This window comes from Oncorhynchus kisutch, linkage group LG23, assembly GCF_002021735.2.
Source record: "Oncorhynchus kisutch isolate 150728-3 linkage group LG23, Okis_V2, whole genome shotgun sequence".
Classification (NCBI taxonomy): domain Eukaryota; kingdom Metazoa; phylum Chordata; class Actinopteri; order Salmoniformes; family Salmonidae; genus Oncorhynchus; species Oncorhynchus kisutch.
Window position 1 is genome coordinate 20,490,824 of NC_034196.2, and position 16,905 is coordinate 20,507,728.

A 16,905-nucleotide genomic window follows, 5' to 3' on the forward strand; every position below is an offset into this window, starting at 1 on the left:
TCTGCACAATATACGTGGCATGAAAGCCAAAACAACATAGCACAGGTACTCACACGACCAACAGACTTTGGAACAATAATCGACAGGACAATGGTGAACAAAGGGCACACCTATACAGTTACTAATCAATGGGAATAGGGACCAGGTGTGCGAAATGATAGTTCCGGAGGGATCCTTGACAGATGCAAATCCAACAGAGAGCATTCTTTGTCATTACACTCATAGACTTGATTTTCACTGAAGGTACTGGAGTGAGATTTTGAGACGAATCGCCAGTGTCTTATAACAGTGTCTGATGCTTAACCAGTAAACATGCCCGTCTGATTCGCCAGCAAGCTTGGCTCGTGATGCTAATTGGATGGTCTGTCTATTTTTATAAAGGTTAGCTGACCCCAAGGCCTGGCTTTTAAATAATTACATTTGACACAGATATGGCCGAAGTCTGTTGAACCGAAGCTCTCATTTACAGGGTTAGCATTAGCCTTAGTTAAACCATCGATTTAACGTTCATCTACTCTCCAAATCTTACAGTACAGTCAACATCTGCACCACACACTGTCTGGGTACATATTCATTAAAGAAATAAAACCAGAGACATGTTGACATCTGTCTTCCTAATGGCCTTCATTGAATGTAAATTCACTGACTGACTGCTTTCTGAACCACAAGCCATATCCCTACCATACTAATGCTGCAATCTATCTCCAGTATCAGTCAGCACCATATGTATATCGTTTCCTTATGTACACTAATACAGATGTTAATGTAAATGTTTGACTGACTGACTGATAAGGCAACCTATTTGTAAGTATTTATTATCAATGCTCCGGATCTAGTGGGAGTAACAGAGGTGAAGCTTTACACAACGGTGGCAATGAGCTGGAACCATGCTGCGTGCCCAGAGACATCCTGTATGACGCACAGGAGCATGAAAACTGTAGCTGCCTCATGAATAATTAATGCACATCATAATACAAATATAAGAACAACAAAGTAGGGAATGCAGGCAGGGATTGAGTGACATGTTTTCGATCCAGGGCTGGACTGACGGACAGTGAACGGAGACTGTGAGTTAAGGAGGTTGGAGCTAATATGCTGTGGGTGTCAGTCTGCCAAATGCCCTTGGGCAAACCCAGAGATGTTGCTCCCCCTGACAGTTCTGAGGCCTTATATTCTATACCACCAGCAAAGGTGGGGGAAATAGCTCCACGTTAGCGAGTGAGTAAGCTAGCCCTCGACACCGTGTGTCTCCATCAGGGCAGGCACTGTACCTGGAAACATCCAACCGCCAGCCAACCCTCTGTATCAGGGCAGGCACTGTACCTGGAAACTTCCAACCGCCAGCCAACCCTCTGTATCAGGGCAGGCACTGTACCTGGAAACTTCCAACTGCCAGCCAACCCTCTGTGATGGAATATGAATGGGATCAGGGCCTGGATGATGCCATGGTGTTAACTTATTTACTACACTGGCTTCAAATAAACCAGCTTTTTTTGCATTTGGTATTCCACTTTATTGATATCATTACTGTACGTACAATCTCTCATGGGCTGACTACATAAACATATCGAGCATCTGACCCTATTACGCAAAATTTTAGTTCTGGGTTAACCAAGATTACTGTATCTACTGTAACATTTGTTGAGCTGTTGTGTTCCAGTCGCTCAAGTGAAGACAAACAAAACATGTCCACCAGATGGAGAACAGGCAGAAAACCTGGTGGTTGCAAGTGGCAACATCTTCCTGTGCTGGCCCTAATGAGCAAATAACCATTAGGCTTCAATGGGGTTTTGATGTCTGACACAGCTGTTTGTGAGCAACAAAGTAGGGTGAACTTAAAAGTAAATGCTGATCTTGGGCCAGTTTTGCATTTTTCCCACTAATGGTTAAGGTTAGGATTTGGAGAGGGGATGCTGATCTTAGATCTGCAAATAGTGGAAACTTCACCCAGGAGCCAGTAGGTCCCATAGCTAGTGCATGTAGAATACCTTGATGACATCAAACAAAACAAAGTCAAAGGCAAGACTCAAGCAGGTTGGAGAGATTCCTAGTCAGTGCTACACTGACCTCTAGCTTCAGTTGACCATTATAGGAATAAGAAAGGTCTATAACTGCAGCTTCAACACTGGTCCCACTCAAAGACATGACCTTTATTGTTATGAATCTTGCCCTGAAGGCAGAACTGAGAGATTTCCGCTAGATTGGAAGCTGCAAAGTCAAAATGGTCTATATCATAAAAACTCATGAAAACCAAAATGAGCTTTTCGGTCCTAATTTAAGGTAAAGATAGCAGTGGGGTTAAGGTTAGGGCTAAAATCTAATGTTATGAGCTAGTGACCACTCTGTAGAGCTGCCTGCAGGACAAGATTCATGACAATAAATGCCTACCTGCTGCTCAGAGGCTGTCATTGAAGCAAGAAATGCACCACAGGACAACCCTTGAGCAATTTTTAGTTTTTGCATATTCTCATGTGGGAATGAAAAAGTAATTGCATTTTGTATCTAATCTTGTACCTTGGAGAATAAGCTTGTACCTTGGAGAATAAGAATAAGGACAGATCTTAGGTCAAAGAGCAGCCCTGGAAATACAGTTCTTGGTTGTGTTAATCTTGATCATATTACAGACTGAAAGGCAATAGTGGAATTAAATCTGTGTATTATATTGAAAGACCTAAATGTGCCTTTGGTTATTGTTCATTTGAGTTGGTACAAAGATGATCCATGTGGTAACACACCATGTTGATCACTATTGGATATATTGTAGGCCTACTGGGAATACATTACAATCCACAGATGGTGTAGTCCCATCTAGACGCCAGCTAGGGAAAACAAATGATAATCAAATACAGTAGGCTGTCTGAGAGGGTTTTTGGAAGGACCATTTAAAAAACATATGGCCTCTCCAGATGACATAGGAGAGATTGCAGGTTTTAGTAAATAATTACATGTTGGCACATTCCATGTTTTCCAGAGAGACCCTCTCCAGTCTATTAATTTAATCTATTGTTTGCTGGTTCTTCTCTGATTTCATAAACTGTGCCGATGACCAACATAACAGCTTATAATTGGCTCATTCATCCCCCCTCCTCTCCAGCTGAAAGTCGGACACTGATGTTTTCCAACAGCAAGGCTCAGCGCTATATGGCAGTGTTGCCATTGTTTATAAAAGTTGTTCTTTATAATGTTTAAATAAACATGTCTCCAACGCCCATATCACACACTCACAAACTGAAAATATAAGTGTGTATATTGTACAATCAATTTGTGAGAGAGAAGGCCTCAAATATCATATTCATTTGTACATATCCACTATATACATGAATTGAGGCAAAGTTGGTTCCTGTCATGTTAAAGTTGGTTCCTGTGGGTAAAACAAAAACACCCTAATGATAGAGCCTCCCACAATGTAGGTGATGGCTGCAGGATGAAGTTTGTGAAGAGCAACTGCAGAAACTTGCAATAGAATGAATTCAAAACTTCATGACCTTTGAACCCATGATTTTTATAGTGTTCATGCAGTCGACATGTATGTTCAAGTTGGCAGGGGTGGAAAAAGTACCCAATTGTCATACTTGAGTAAAAGACAAGATACCTTAATAGAAAATGACTCAAGTTAAAGTGAAAGTCACCCAGTAAAATACTAATTGAGTAAAAGTCTAAAAGTATTTGGTTTAAAATATACTTAAGTAAGTTTATTTAAGAAGAATGCCCCTCTCCCCACAGGTGTGATTACTACTTCTGAGGGTTTAGAGCTTGAGGCAGTCACCTCATGCAAGTACTTGGGAGTATGGCTAGACGGTACACTGTCCTTCTCTCAGCACATATCAAAGCTGCAGGCTAAAGTTAAATCTAGACTTGGTTTCCTCTATCGTAATCACTCCTGTTTCACCTCAGCTGCCAAACTAACCCTGATTCAGATGACCATCCTACCCATGCCAGATTACGGAGACTACATTTATAGATTGGCAGGTAAGGGTGCTCTCGAGCGGCTAGATGTTATTTACCATTCGGCCATCAGATTTGACACCAATGTTCATTATAGGACACATCACTGCACTTTATACTCTTCTTTATAAACTGGTCATCTCTGTATACCAATCGCAAGACCCACTTGTTGATGCTAATTTCAAATAAAATAAAATCGTACTTGTCACATGCGCCAAATACAACATGTGTAGGCCTTACCGTGAAATGCGTACTTACAAGCCCTTAACCAACAGTGCAGTTCAAGAAAGAGGTAAGACATTTTTTACCAAATAAACTAATGTAAAAAATTAAAAAGTAATACAATAAAATAACAATAACGAGGCTATATACAGGGGCTACCGATACCGAGTTAATGTGCGGGGGTACAGGTTAGTCGAGGTAATTTCAACATGTGCGTAGGTAGGGGTGAAGTGACTATACATAGATAATTAACAGTGAGTAGCAGCAGTGTGAAAAACAAATGGAGGGGGGGTGTCAATGTAAATAATTTGGTGGCCCTTTGGTTAATTGTTCAGCAGTCTTATGGCTTGGGGGTAGAAGCTGTTAAGGATCCTTTTGGTTAAATACTTGGCGCTCCGGGACCGCTTGCCGTGCAGTAGCAGAGGAAACAGTCTGGAGTCTTTGACAATTTTGGGGGATTTCCTCTGACACTGCCTAGTATATAGGTCCTTGCTACCATGTTGTTGTCATGTTGTGTTGCTACCATGCGGTGTTGTCATGTGTTGCTGCCTTGCTATGTTGTTGTCTTAGGTCTCTCTTTATGTAGTGTTGTCTCTCTTGTCGTGATGTGTGTTTTGTCCTATATTTAAAAATATATACATATATATTTATCACTGCCCCCATCCCTGCAGGAGGCCTTTTGCCTTTTGGTAGGCCGTTATTGTAAATAAGAATTTGTTCTTAACTAACTTGCCTAGTTTAAAAAAGGTTAAATAAATAAATAAAAAGTATTTAACTAAAGTAAATGTAATTGATAAAATGTACTTAAGTATCAAAAGTAAAAGCATAAATAATTTAAAATTCCTTATATTAAGCAAACCAGATGGCACCATTTTATTTTATTTATTTTTTATGTACGGATAGCCAGAGGCACACTCCAACACTCAGACATAATTTACAAACAAAACATTTGTTTTTAGTGAGTCCTCCAGATCCGAGCCAGTAGAGGACCATGGATGTTCTCTTGATAAGTGCGTGAATTGGACCATTTTCCTGCCCTGCCAAGAATTCGAAAGTACTTTTAGGTGTCAGGGAAAATGTATGGACTAAAAAATACAATTTTTTCTTTAGGAATGTACTGAAGTAAAAGTAAGTTGTCAAAAATAAAAATAGTAAAGTAAAGTACAGACACAAAAGAAAAACTACTTAAGTAAAAATACTTTCAAGTACTACTTAAGTAATTTACACCACTGCAAGTTGGACCATTTTTATCCCCATAATGCAACACACTTTGAAAGGCAGAGACCAACGATGGTCACCGATTTGACAAAACTGTTACGCTCGAACGCGCCCAGTGTGTTCCACAAGAACGAAACGTCAAGCGAAAACACAATGACGTCATGTCATGCGCCGACGCAGGATTCTGACGTGAAGAATCTCACCTGTTTCAAAATGTCTGATTTCTGTGTTGTTGTCATGTGCTGAGTTGCTGATTTATTGGCAAGCATTGAACAAAGTTAAACAAGTTAACGGTGCAGAACGTATCGCAATGGCTCAAAGAAAGAAGAAGCTGATGAAGAAAAATAGACACATTGGCCACCGGGAGCAGGCCGATTCGGATGGTGGGGACTTCGAAGTTGCTGCTATATAGAACATGTTTATGTTATTGTAGCTAGGTAAACAAACGTTCCGCTTACCTCCGTTTAATAAACGTTTTGCAACAGAGACCATCGGGGTTGTCACTAGTTGCCACAAAGTCAAAATTGTCTTTGGTAAAAACTTGTGAAAACAAACGTTTTTTGGGGGTCAGTATTTAAGTTTAGGCATAAGGTTAGCATTGTGGTTGGGGTTAATTCTAGGGTTATGTTTAAAATCAGATTGTATGAAGAGAGATTGTGGTAATAGGTGGGGTTTAGCCATTTGTGGTTGTGTAAACTAGTGACGACCCAGAATCAGCGTAATAAATATGCCTCTTTTGTGGGTCTCTGTAATGTCAGGTCTAGAATTGATTTATTGCCAATTACATGAGAATTTTAAAGTCATGCTAGATTTGGTTTTGAGTGTGATATGATTATGAGCTTATCCATCTCCATAATGACAATGTTATTTAATGTAATATGTTTTTCAGCCTGGAAGACAGTTACCTCGGTTCCCTGGAGCTTCATCAGAGTGTCTGTCTGATGTGGAACCTGACACCAGGGAGCTGGTCAGAGCTCAGAACAAGAAGAAAAATAAGTCTGGGGGCTTCCAGTCCATGGGTAAGAAATTGTGGTAGGCTTACCTGTAGGCCATCTTTTTGAGACAATTAAAGATTTTATACAGCAATGTGTCCTGCGTATGTCCTAACCTCCATATTTTGGTAATTGCAGGTCTCAGTTACCTAGTTTTTAAAGGGGTCATGAAGAAGGGGTACAAAGTCCCTACTCCAATCCAGAGAAAGGTATGCCATTGCCCCTGGATCTTTACATTTCACTGATATATCAGGTAGATTATTTACAGGACCTCTCTCTCCCCCTTTCAGACTCTCCCAGTGATTCTAGATGGCAAGGACATGGTTGCCATGGCAAGGACAGGCAGTGGGAAAACAGCTGCGTTCTTGGTGCCCATGTTTGAGAATGTCCGAAGGCCCATCTCTGAAGGCCCCCCAGGCCCAGACAGGGGCCAGGGCTCTCATTCTGACCCCTACCAGAGTGCTGCAAACCATGAAGTTCACCAAAGAGGTCAGGATAGGCTTTTCATAGTCTATTTTTCATCCATAATTTTACACTATAATATACATATTTGTACATAAACTAGGGCCAAGACGATAACCGTATTGCGATAGTCATTAGTATCGTGACAAGGAAACGGATTTCACTTCTTTAGGAAAACAGCCATAATGTTGGAAAAGCATGATACATTTTCCAAGCTATAGCGCACAATATTTTACATACAGCAGGTTTTTAAAGGCCCAAAGAGTTGTCTGCTTCATGTTTTCATTTTTGCATTGAAAAAAATATTGCCATATTGGTAATGTCACAGCCCTATCGTAATTTTTTACATTTAACCGCCTAACATTTAAAAAAAAAAAAAAAAATGTGGGTAATCTTTCATTTTTTTAGGGACAGTATGTTTTGTTCTTTGGGCAGTACCAGAAAATAGTAACTATTAATTGTATTGTGTTTCAGTTAGGGAAACTCACTGGCCTTAAGACTGCTTCGATCCTTGGTGGAGACAGGTATTATTAATTAAATCTTCAATCTTGTTGTGTTGAAAATTGTTATTGTGCTTACAAGCATCAACTGTACATCTTGTTTCTTTTCAGAATGGATGATCAGTTTGCTGCACTTCATGAGACGCCAGACATGTATGTACACTATGGTCTTCACATTGTACTGCTGTAATTTGCTATAATGCCATTTTAAATTATAATAAGGTTGTAGTTTTTGTTCTGTGTTGTTGATTTGAGTTATGTCTTCTGCCTACAGAATTATCGGTACCCCAGGTCGTCTGATGCATGTTGTCATGGAGATGAACCTGAAGCTACAGAGCGTGGAGTACGTTGTGTTTGACGAGGCTGACAGGCTGTTTGAGATGGGCTTTGCTGACCAGCTCCAGGAGATCATCCGGAGGCTTCCAGACAACAGACAGATACTGCTGTTCGCGGGCCACCCTGCCCAAACTACTGGTGGAGTTTACTAGAGCTGGTGAGCCCAGCCACAACATCCCTTCAATGGCAATCTAAAGCCCACCCACAACCTATGCGTTATTGTGCAGCCTTTTGCTATTGAGTTGTGTACAAGGCAAGATGTGTAGTGCTCTGAAAGGATTGTGTTTTGTGCAGGGTTGACGGAGCCGGTGCTGATTTGTCTGGAAGTGGACAGCAAGCTGAGTGAGCTGCTGAAGGTTAAGCGAATATAGACTCGTTAAAACCCACATTCATACAATCTGAAGTTTGGTTAGACTCAGTTGGATTCCCTTAAAGTGTTGAAATGTGAAACCTGTGTTTGAGTCAATGACATAATATAAATGTTGTAGCATAACATTGTATTTTCTCCTCTCCCAGCTGTCGTTCTTCCACCTGAGGATGGATGATAAGCCGGCTCTGCTTCTCCACCTGCTGAGGAATGTGGCAACGCCCCAGGAGCAGACAGTAGTCTTTGTTGCCACCAAACACCGTGTGGAGTACCTCAGAGGTGAGAGCCTCGTGAATAGAAGGAGAAGCTAGTCATTGAATAAGGTTTGGTTGTCCTCAGCCTTGTACCTTGTTTTGAATGTAACTCTGTGTTACCCTATGGTTAGCTGCTGTCCTCTGAGGGCGTGGAGTGTGCCTACATCTACAGTGCCCTGGACCAGACTGCCAGGAAGATCAACATTGGTAAATTTTTCCACCGCAAGGCCATGGTGCTGGTTGTTACAGATGTGGCTGCTCGTGGTATAGACATCCCCCTGCTGGACAACGTCATCAACTACAACTTCCCCTCCAAAGCCAAGCTCTTCCTGCATAGAGTTGGTGGGTAACACCAACAACAGGGGGAGCATTAGAACTATAATATGGCCAACATACTGTTTTAGGTTATCTTGAATTGTAACTTATGTACGTTGGAAAGAAAGGCCAATGACAACCATCTGAGTCAATGATATATAGTGTAATGAAATTAAATGAAATTCACCTTCCTCACCATGGTCTCATCTGTGGTTTTTCAACCCCAGGTCGAGTTGCACGCGCAGGCCGCGGTGGCGCTGCCTACAGCCTGGTGTGTACAGATGAGATACCTTTTGTCTTTGACCTCCATCTCTTCCTAGGGAGACCCCTTCAGCTGGCTACACCTGACCATCAGCAAGGTACCAGCACTGGACATAAACATGTCATACACAGTGGAGCCATTGCTCACCCCTGCAATTGTTTTGTCACACTTGTTTTCTGTCATACTCAATTGATACTCAATTCTCTTGCTTACTTTCATATATTTCTGTCTCTGTCCCTTCCTCATGCCTCTCACTCACTCTTATCACTCTCTTTCTCCATCTCCTCTTAATTTATCTTTTTCTCTCCCTCCAGAGTTGGACGGTGTGTTTGGTCATGTTCCCCAGAGCATCCTGGATGATGAGGAGTCCCAGCTGATCAAGGCCCATTAGAGCTCTCATGACCTGCAGAACCTGCGCCGCATAGAGGACAACGCCTACAAGCAGTAGGCATCAGAAACACTTCGGAACAGTTTGTGCATATTTTGTGACGTTTTCGGACTGGTCGAGTACCATTTTTTTTTCTTAGGCAATCCAAATTTCGGGATCCAAGTCTACGCCCCTTCGTTGGTCATTGGTCAACAGTAGGGATTATTCAATTAAGTATTTGTTGTCATTCAATGATAGACTACTTGTTTTCATGCAAAGTTTTTCACTTGAGAAATACTTCACTAAAACATCGTAGATGTAAAATTCTGCGACTAAGATCTCAGCAAGAAATGTCAGAATTAATAAACGTCAGAATTAATGACTGATTTCTTGTTCTTTTATCTAATTTGAGGAAGTCTATACTGGCTACGGCATCGAAATATGTTTTTCAAGCAGCCTTTTAAGGGAATATGCGAGCACACCCATTGGGCTAGGCGCCAGCTGTAAGGAAGCATGAGGAAGCCTTTAGATGACTGACCTAGTAACTACTTTACCAGTGCACTTTAATGTGGGATGTTAAATCAATGAAGTTACTGTCTCAGTGGATCCTCATCAGATCTAGGGTTCTCATGAAAATCACACACATATGCTCCCTTACTCTTGCTATGATATTAACCCACATTGCTTTGGTCTATTTTCAGGGTCAGGCTTAGAGAAAATGGAACTGGAGCGCCTTCAAATAGTGGACTGCATTAAGGACTACAAGGCTAAAGCTGTGAGTTTACATCGGAAATGTATATTGGAAGCCATTCTCTATGAATGAATGAATGACTAACCTGTAGTAATACTGTTTATCTATGCTATCTAACCTCCAAACAAGCTTCAATGCCATACAACACTCCTTCCGTGGCCTCCAACTGCTCTTAAACGCTAGTAAAACCAAATGCATGCTTTTCAACCGGTCGCTGCCTGCACCCGCATGCCCGACTAGCATCACCACCCTGGATGGTTCCGACCTAGAATATGTGGACGTCTATAAGTACCTAGGTGTCTGGCTAGACTGCAAACTCTCCTTCCAGACTCATATCAAACATCTCCAATCGAAAATCAAATCAAGAGTCGGCTTTCTATTCCGCAACAAAGCCTCCTTCACTCACGCCGCCAAGCTTACCCTAGTAAAACTGACTATCCTACCGATTCTCGACTTCGGCGATGTCATCTACAAAATGGCTTCCAACACTCTACTCAGCAAACTGGATGCAGTCTATCACAGCGCCATCCGTTTCGTCACTAAAGCACCTTATACCACCCACCACTGCGACTTGTATGCTCTAGTCGGCTGGCCCTCGCTACATATTCGTCGCCAGACCCACTGGCTCCAGGTCATCTACAAGTCCATGCTAGGTAAAGCTCCGCCTTATCTCAGCTCACTGGTCACGATGGCAACACCCATCCGTAGCACGCGCTCCAGCAGGTGTATCTCACTGATCATCCCTAAAGCCAACACCTCATTTGGCCGCCTTTCGTTCCAGTACTCTGCTGCCTGTGACTGGAACGAATTGCAAAAATCGCTGAAGTTGGAGACTTTTATCTCCCTCACCAACTTCAAACATCAGCTATCTGAGCGGCTAACCGATCGCTGCAGCTGTACATAGTCTATTGGTAAATAGCCCACCCTTTCTCACCTACCTCATCCCCATACTGTTTTTATTTATTTACTTTTCTGCTCTTTTGCACACCAATATCTCTACCTGTACATGACCATCTGATCATTCATCACTCCAGTGTTAATCTGCAAAATTGTAATTATTTGCCTACCTCCTCATGCCTTTTGCACACATTGTATATAGACTCCCCCTTTGGTTTCTACTGTGTTATTGACTTGTTAATTGTTTACTCCATGTGTAACTCTGTGTTGTCTGCTCACACTGCTATGCTTTATCTTGGCCAGGTCGCAGTTGCAAATGAGAACTTGTTCTCAACTAGCCTACCTGGTTAAATAAAGGTGAAATAAAAAAAATATAAAAAAATTAAACGACCACAGCACCTTTTCTCCAGACAATCTTTGAGATCATCTCGAATAGCAAGACCAACGCCAGCGTGGGGATGCGAGCCAAGCATTCTAGGGACACGGCTGGTGGATAATTTCACCGAAAAGGTGGTGGTTCTGGCTGCAGAGGGCAGGTATCATGTTCCTGTCACTGCTCTGCCCTCCACACACCACACGACAGACCAGGAGGACAGTGAAGAGGAGGACCTTCAGGTTAGCACTAATACTCTAAGTATCCATCTACATGGTATAAAACCTAGCATGTACGTGTTCCATTGCAAGTCAATAATAGTGAATAGCACCACCACAGACAAAGTAGTATCATATGACCAATTATGCTGTACTTCTGTCATTTCTCCACCAGGGGGTGGTCTCTGAGGTAGTGGGGGGGAAGAGGAGGAAGCCCCAGGGCGAGGCGGAGAGGCCAGACAGTAAGAAGGCCAAACAGACTGGCCACGGTGAGAACTACATCCCCTACAGACCCAAAGACTTCAACTCTGAGAGAGGGTATGAGGAAGGCTGACTACACAGTCCATTCTGCTTTACAAAATACCTAAATAGTCATTCTGTGAATGTGGGATAATGGTGATATAACTCGGTGTTTGTTTGCAGACTGAGCCTGGGAACAGAAGGCACAATGTTTGAGCAGCGGGCTTCTACTGCTGTACTGGACCTGATAGGAGACAGACTTAACCAGCACAAACACATGATGAAGTGGTAAGAAGGAACACCATGAGACACACACACAATGCAACCTCACTTGACATATAAATCATCTCTCTGCAGAGATCGCAAGAGAAAGCGCTTTGTCAAAGAAACAGGAAAGGAGGCAGACCAGAAGAAGATGAGAACAGAGACGGGACAGATGATCAAGAAGAACTTGTATCCTTTTTGTCATCTCAAACTGGTCTTTACTGATGAAAGCTATTAAAAAGGAAATTACAACACCCTCAGCTTATTGTGTATACCAGTAAGTCCTCACTTGTAATTATAAGGATGTTCCATCTCCTTGACCCTGTTTCTCAGCTATGAAGAGTGGAAGAAGAAGTACAAGGTGGATGACTGAGGAGATTCAGATGGAGAGGCAGCGGAAGGAGGTGTGGAGGTAGGAGTGCACTTCATCAGAAGGCTCTAGCTAGAGTTTGGATCAGTTGTTTGTGATGGGTATGATGTGAGGTCTGTAAGTAAAGCAGACATTGTTACATCCCTTTGGGACATTCTCCAAGCTCCAGTCTTTGGGCTCTACTACTACCTCAGATCTATTCCAAGACACTTAGAAAAAAACTAGAGCAATGTCCAGTTTGATGTACTTTCAAAATTGCCATGTTTCTTTCAATACATCATGATAAAATAATGCTAAACAATTGAAATGCTGCCCTTCTCTTCTCTAACCCTGTTTCCCTCACCTCTCTTCCAGGCCGAGGCAGATCAGACCAGGGCCGAGGTTGCCCATCCCGGGGGCCCAACTCCCAGCCCCTGGGTCCCCCTGGCCAGCAGAGGCGTGGTGGCTCCCAGGGTCCATGCTCAGAGCTGAAGAGCTGTGACCAGATCCTAAAGCAGCGCAGGAAGACAGAGAAACAGAGGTTCCTGCTGAGTGGAGGCTTGAAGAAGCTCCGGGGCATGGGCAAGCAGCGCCTCAATGACCAGAAGAAGTTTGGCTTTGGCTGTGGTGTCCACAAGAAGTGCAAGATGAAGAAGAGACTGTGAGGGAGGGGGTGATGAATAGATGAGGTATGTGGAAAAAGTGGTAGTGAGAGTTGGAAGAATTGACGAGTAGATGAGGCAATGGATGGAGAAGCTTTTGATCCCAAGTTGGAGGGATATGGAAGGTGGATGTCAATAGTTTAAAGTTGCCTTTCTCTCCATGACCCCCCCCCCCTCCATCTGGACTGGTTGGTCAGTGCATATGTAGGAGGAGAAACACGCAGAGAAAGCCATTTTGAGACTATTGAGATGCACCCCAGCCCAAAGGGTGCTTGCAGAGCTTTGTATATGGCACCGCAGTGTGGTGTCATGGGAAGATCCGTGTCCACATTTTGTGTGCCCCTAGCCTGGGTGTGGACTGCATGACGGGGCTAGAGCGATTTGAAACTTGTGTTTTGCAGATCTATTTGCATCATAACCTATCCAGATGGTTTGCCATGTCAAAATATTTGTTTGTGTATATTATTAATTCAAAGCTAAAGTGTTATCTGTGACTGTCATTCTTTATTATAAAGTCCTAGGAGGAGCAGAGAAACTCATGACACGAGGTTGTACAAAGCTGCCCATTGTGCAGTGTGAAATTCATTTCTGTTTTTTCTGGGCAGTCGAACTGTTCGATGAGGTCAACCACATTTGTGCAAAGAATAACCTGCCAGTCTACCAGAAGGTGTCAGTAAAGCCTAGAGAGAGGTCTGCCAGAGGAACTTGGGTCAATACCAACATGTTTTCATTTCAGACATCTGTATTCATTTGACCCAGCTGACAGCGGAGCAACCAGAGGGGTGTTGAGAGATTGACTCCGGGACAAGAGTGTGGTGGAGATGGAGGTTCACTAGAATAAGGAGAATTGGGGAACGTTTCTGTCAGCAAAGAGCCACAAAGCCAACGTCCCGCCTCCCATCGCTCGGCTATAAGATAGCTGTGTTCTAAATACTTAACAGGACATGTTTGGGAAATGGCTTTATAGTCGAGGGAGAAGTAATATACATGATCAAAACTCTTTCTTCAAAACATGTTTTTTTTTCTCTTTCTGTTACATTTTAATATACTACAAAAGTATTCATTTCATAAATGAATACACTAAAACATACATTCGATAAATACAGTCAGTATGTTTTTTGCAGAGCATTTTTTCCATATCCAATTGTTTTTGTTGACTGTAGCCAACACTGAACTTTGCATACAGCATAGTTTATGTACAGAATATGTGAAGTTGAACAAACTAACCAAACCTATTTGCTGTGGTCCCTTTTTGAACTTTACAGGAAAAATATATATGTAGGCTTACCCTAAACCTAAAAACAGGGTCAGAGATGCAGTGTGTTTTGAAGTCCTGCCATTGTACTACAGAGCAAGGGAGCTGACGTGACTGGAGAAACCCACTCCATCTGGATGTGGTTAGATGCAAGTTGTTTGATGATATGTGTACATGCTATCACACGTTATCTATGGTCAAAGTTATCTGTAGGCCAGCTCTGCCCGAATGAAGATTTGTGGCTTCCATTTCTGTTTGTGAATTTACTCAAGGAAAATGGAGACGGCTGCTAGGTACAGTGCCTTTGGAAAATGGAGACGGCTGCTAGGTAGAGTGCCTTTGGAAAATGGAGACTGCTGCTAGGTACAGTGCCTTTGGAAAATGGAGACGGCTGCTAGGTACAGTGCCTTTGGAAAATGGAGACGGCTGCTAGGTACAGTGCCTTTGGAAAATGGAGACGGCTGCTAGGTACAGTGCCTTTGGAAAATGGAGACGGCTGCTAGGTACAGTGCCTTTGGAAAATGGAGACGGCTGCTAGGTACAGTGCCTTTGGAAAATGGAGACGGCTGCTAGGTACAGTGCCTTTGGAAAATGGAGACGGCTGCTAGGTACAGTGCCTTTGGAAAATGGAGACGGCTGCTAGGTACAGTGCCTTTGGAAAATGGAGACGGCTGCTAGGTACAGTGCCTTTGGAAAATGGAGACGGCTGCTAGGTACAGTGCCTTTGGAAAATGGAGACGGCTGCTAGGTACAGTGCCTTTGGAAAATGGAGACGGCTGCTAGGTACAGTGCCTTTGGAAAATGGAGACGGCTGCTAGGTACAGTGCCTTTGGAAAATGGAGACGGCTGCTAGGTACAGTGCCTTTGGAAAATGGAGACGGCTGCTAGGTACAGTGCCTTTGGAAAATGGAGACGGCTGCTAGGTACAGTGCCTTTGGAAAATGGAGACGGCTGCTAGGTACAGTGCCTTTGGAAAATGGAGACGGCTGCTAGGTACAGTGCCTTTGGAAAATGGAGACGGCTGCTAGGTACAGTGCCTTTGGAAAATGGAGACGGCTGCTAGGTACAGTGCCTTTGGAAAATGGAGACGGCTGCTAGGTACAGTGCCTTTGGAAAATGGAGACGGCTGCTAGGTACAGTGCCTTTGGAAAATGGAGACGGCTGCTAGGTACAGTGCCTTTGGAAAATGGAGACGGCTGCTAGGTACAGTGCCTTTGGAAAATGGAGACGGCTGCTAGGTACAGTGCCTTTGGAAAATGGAGACGGCTGCTAGGTACAGTGCCTTTGGAAAATGGAGACGGCTGCTAGGTACAGTGCCTTTGGAAAATGTTCTCACCCCGTGACTTTATCCACCTTTTTGTTGTGTTACAGCCTGAATTTAAAATGTATTCAATTACCAAAAAGTCACTAGCCTACACACAATACCTCATAATGTCAAAGTGGAATAATGTTTTTTTTTTTTTTTTTTTTACATTTGTACAAATGAATTACAAATGAAAAGCTGAAATGTATTGGGTCAATAAGTATTCAACCCCTTTGTTAGGACAAGCCTAAATACATTCAGGAGTACAATTGTGCTTAATAAGTTGCATGGACTAACTCGGTGTGCAATAATGGTGTTTAACGTGATTTTTGAATGACTACCTCATATCTGTACCCCACACATACAATTATCTGTAAGTTTAATTGTAATGATTCAACCACAAATACCAGGTAGGTTTTCCAATGCCTTGCAAAGAAGGGCACTTAGTAGTAGATGGGTAAAAATAAGAAAAGCAGACAATGAATATCCCTTTGAGCATGGTGAAGTTATTAATTACACTGAATACACCAGTCACTACAAATATACAAGTCGTCCTTCCTAACTCAGTTGCCGGAAAGTATAAGGTAACCGGTTGCTCAGGGATTTCACCGTGAGGCCAATGGTGACTAAAACAATTACAGAGTTTAATGGCTGTAATAGGAGAAAACAGGCTGGATCAACAACATAGTTACTCCACAATGCTAACCAAGTTAACAGGGAAAAGAAGGAAGCCTGTAGCAAATTAAAAATATTCCAAAACGTGCATCCTGTTTGCAAAAAGGCACAAAAGTAATACTGGCAAATGTAGCAAAGCAATTGTTTTTCTTGGGACAAATCCAATACTTAAAAAATTATTATTATACCTTTATTTCAACAAGGAACACAGACTGAGACCAAGGTCTCTTTTACAGCTGGGTCCTGCATATACAGGACCCCAGATCTCAACCCCACCATAATTTGCAAATAAATTCATAAAAAATCCTACAATGTGATTTTCTGGATTTTTTTCTCATTCTGTCTGTCATAGTTGAAGTGTACCTATGATGAAAATTACAGGCCTCTCTCATCTTTTTAAGTGGTAGAACTTGCACAATTGGTGCCTGACTAAATACTTTTTTGCCCAACTGTACATGTTTACACATACAGTTTAGGTACAATGATTAAGAAACTACACAAGACAAACAACCATCACAGGTAACACAAAGAAATACAGCAACAGACTACATTTACACATAGGTTATTCCCCTAACAGGTTATTCCCCTAACAGGTTATTCCCCTAACAGCACAAGAACTTGCATTACCCGAAACAGTTGCAAAAAATATACCTGCTGAATACGACGGGTATAGATAGA

General features: G+C 42.5%; 1 pseudogene; it reads left to right on the forward strand.

Moving 5' to 3' along the window:
- The first annotated feature begins 5,579 nt into the window (after nt 1-5,579).
- On the forward strand, nt 5,580-14,710 carry LOC109868158 (ATP-dependent RNA helicase DDX54-like; annotated as a pseudogene).
- The last annotated feature ends 2,195 nt before the right edge of the window (nt 14,711-16,905 follow it).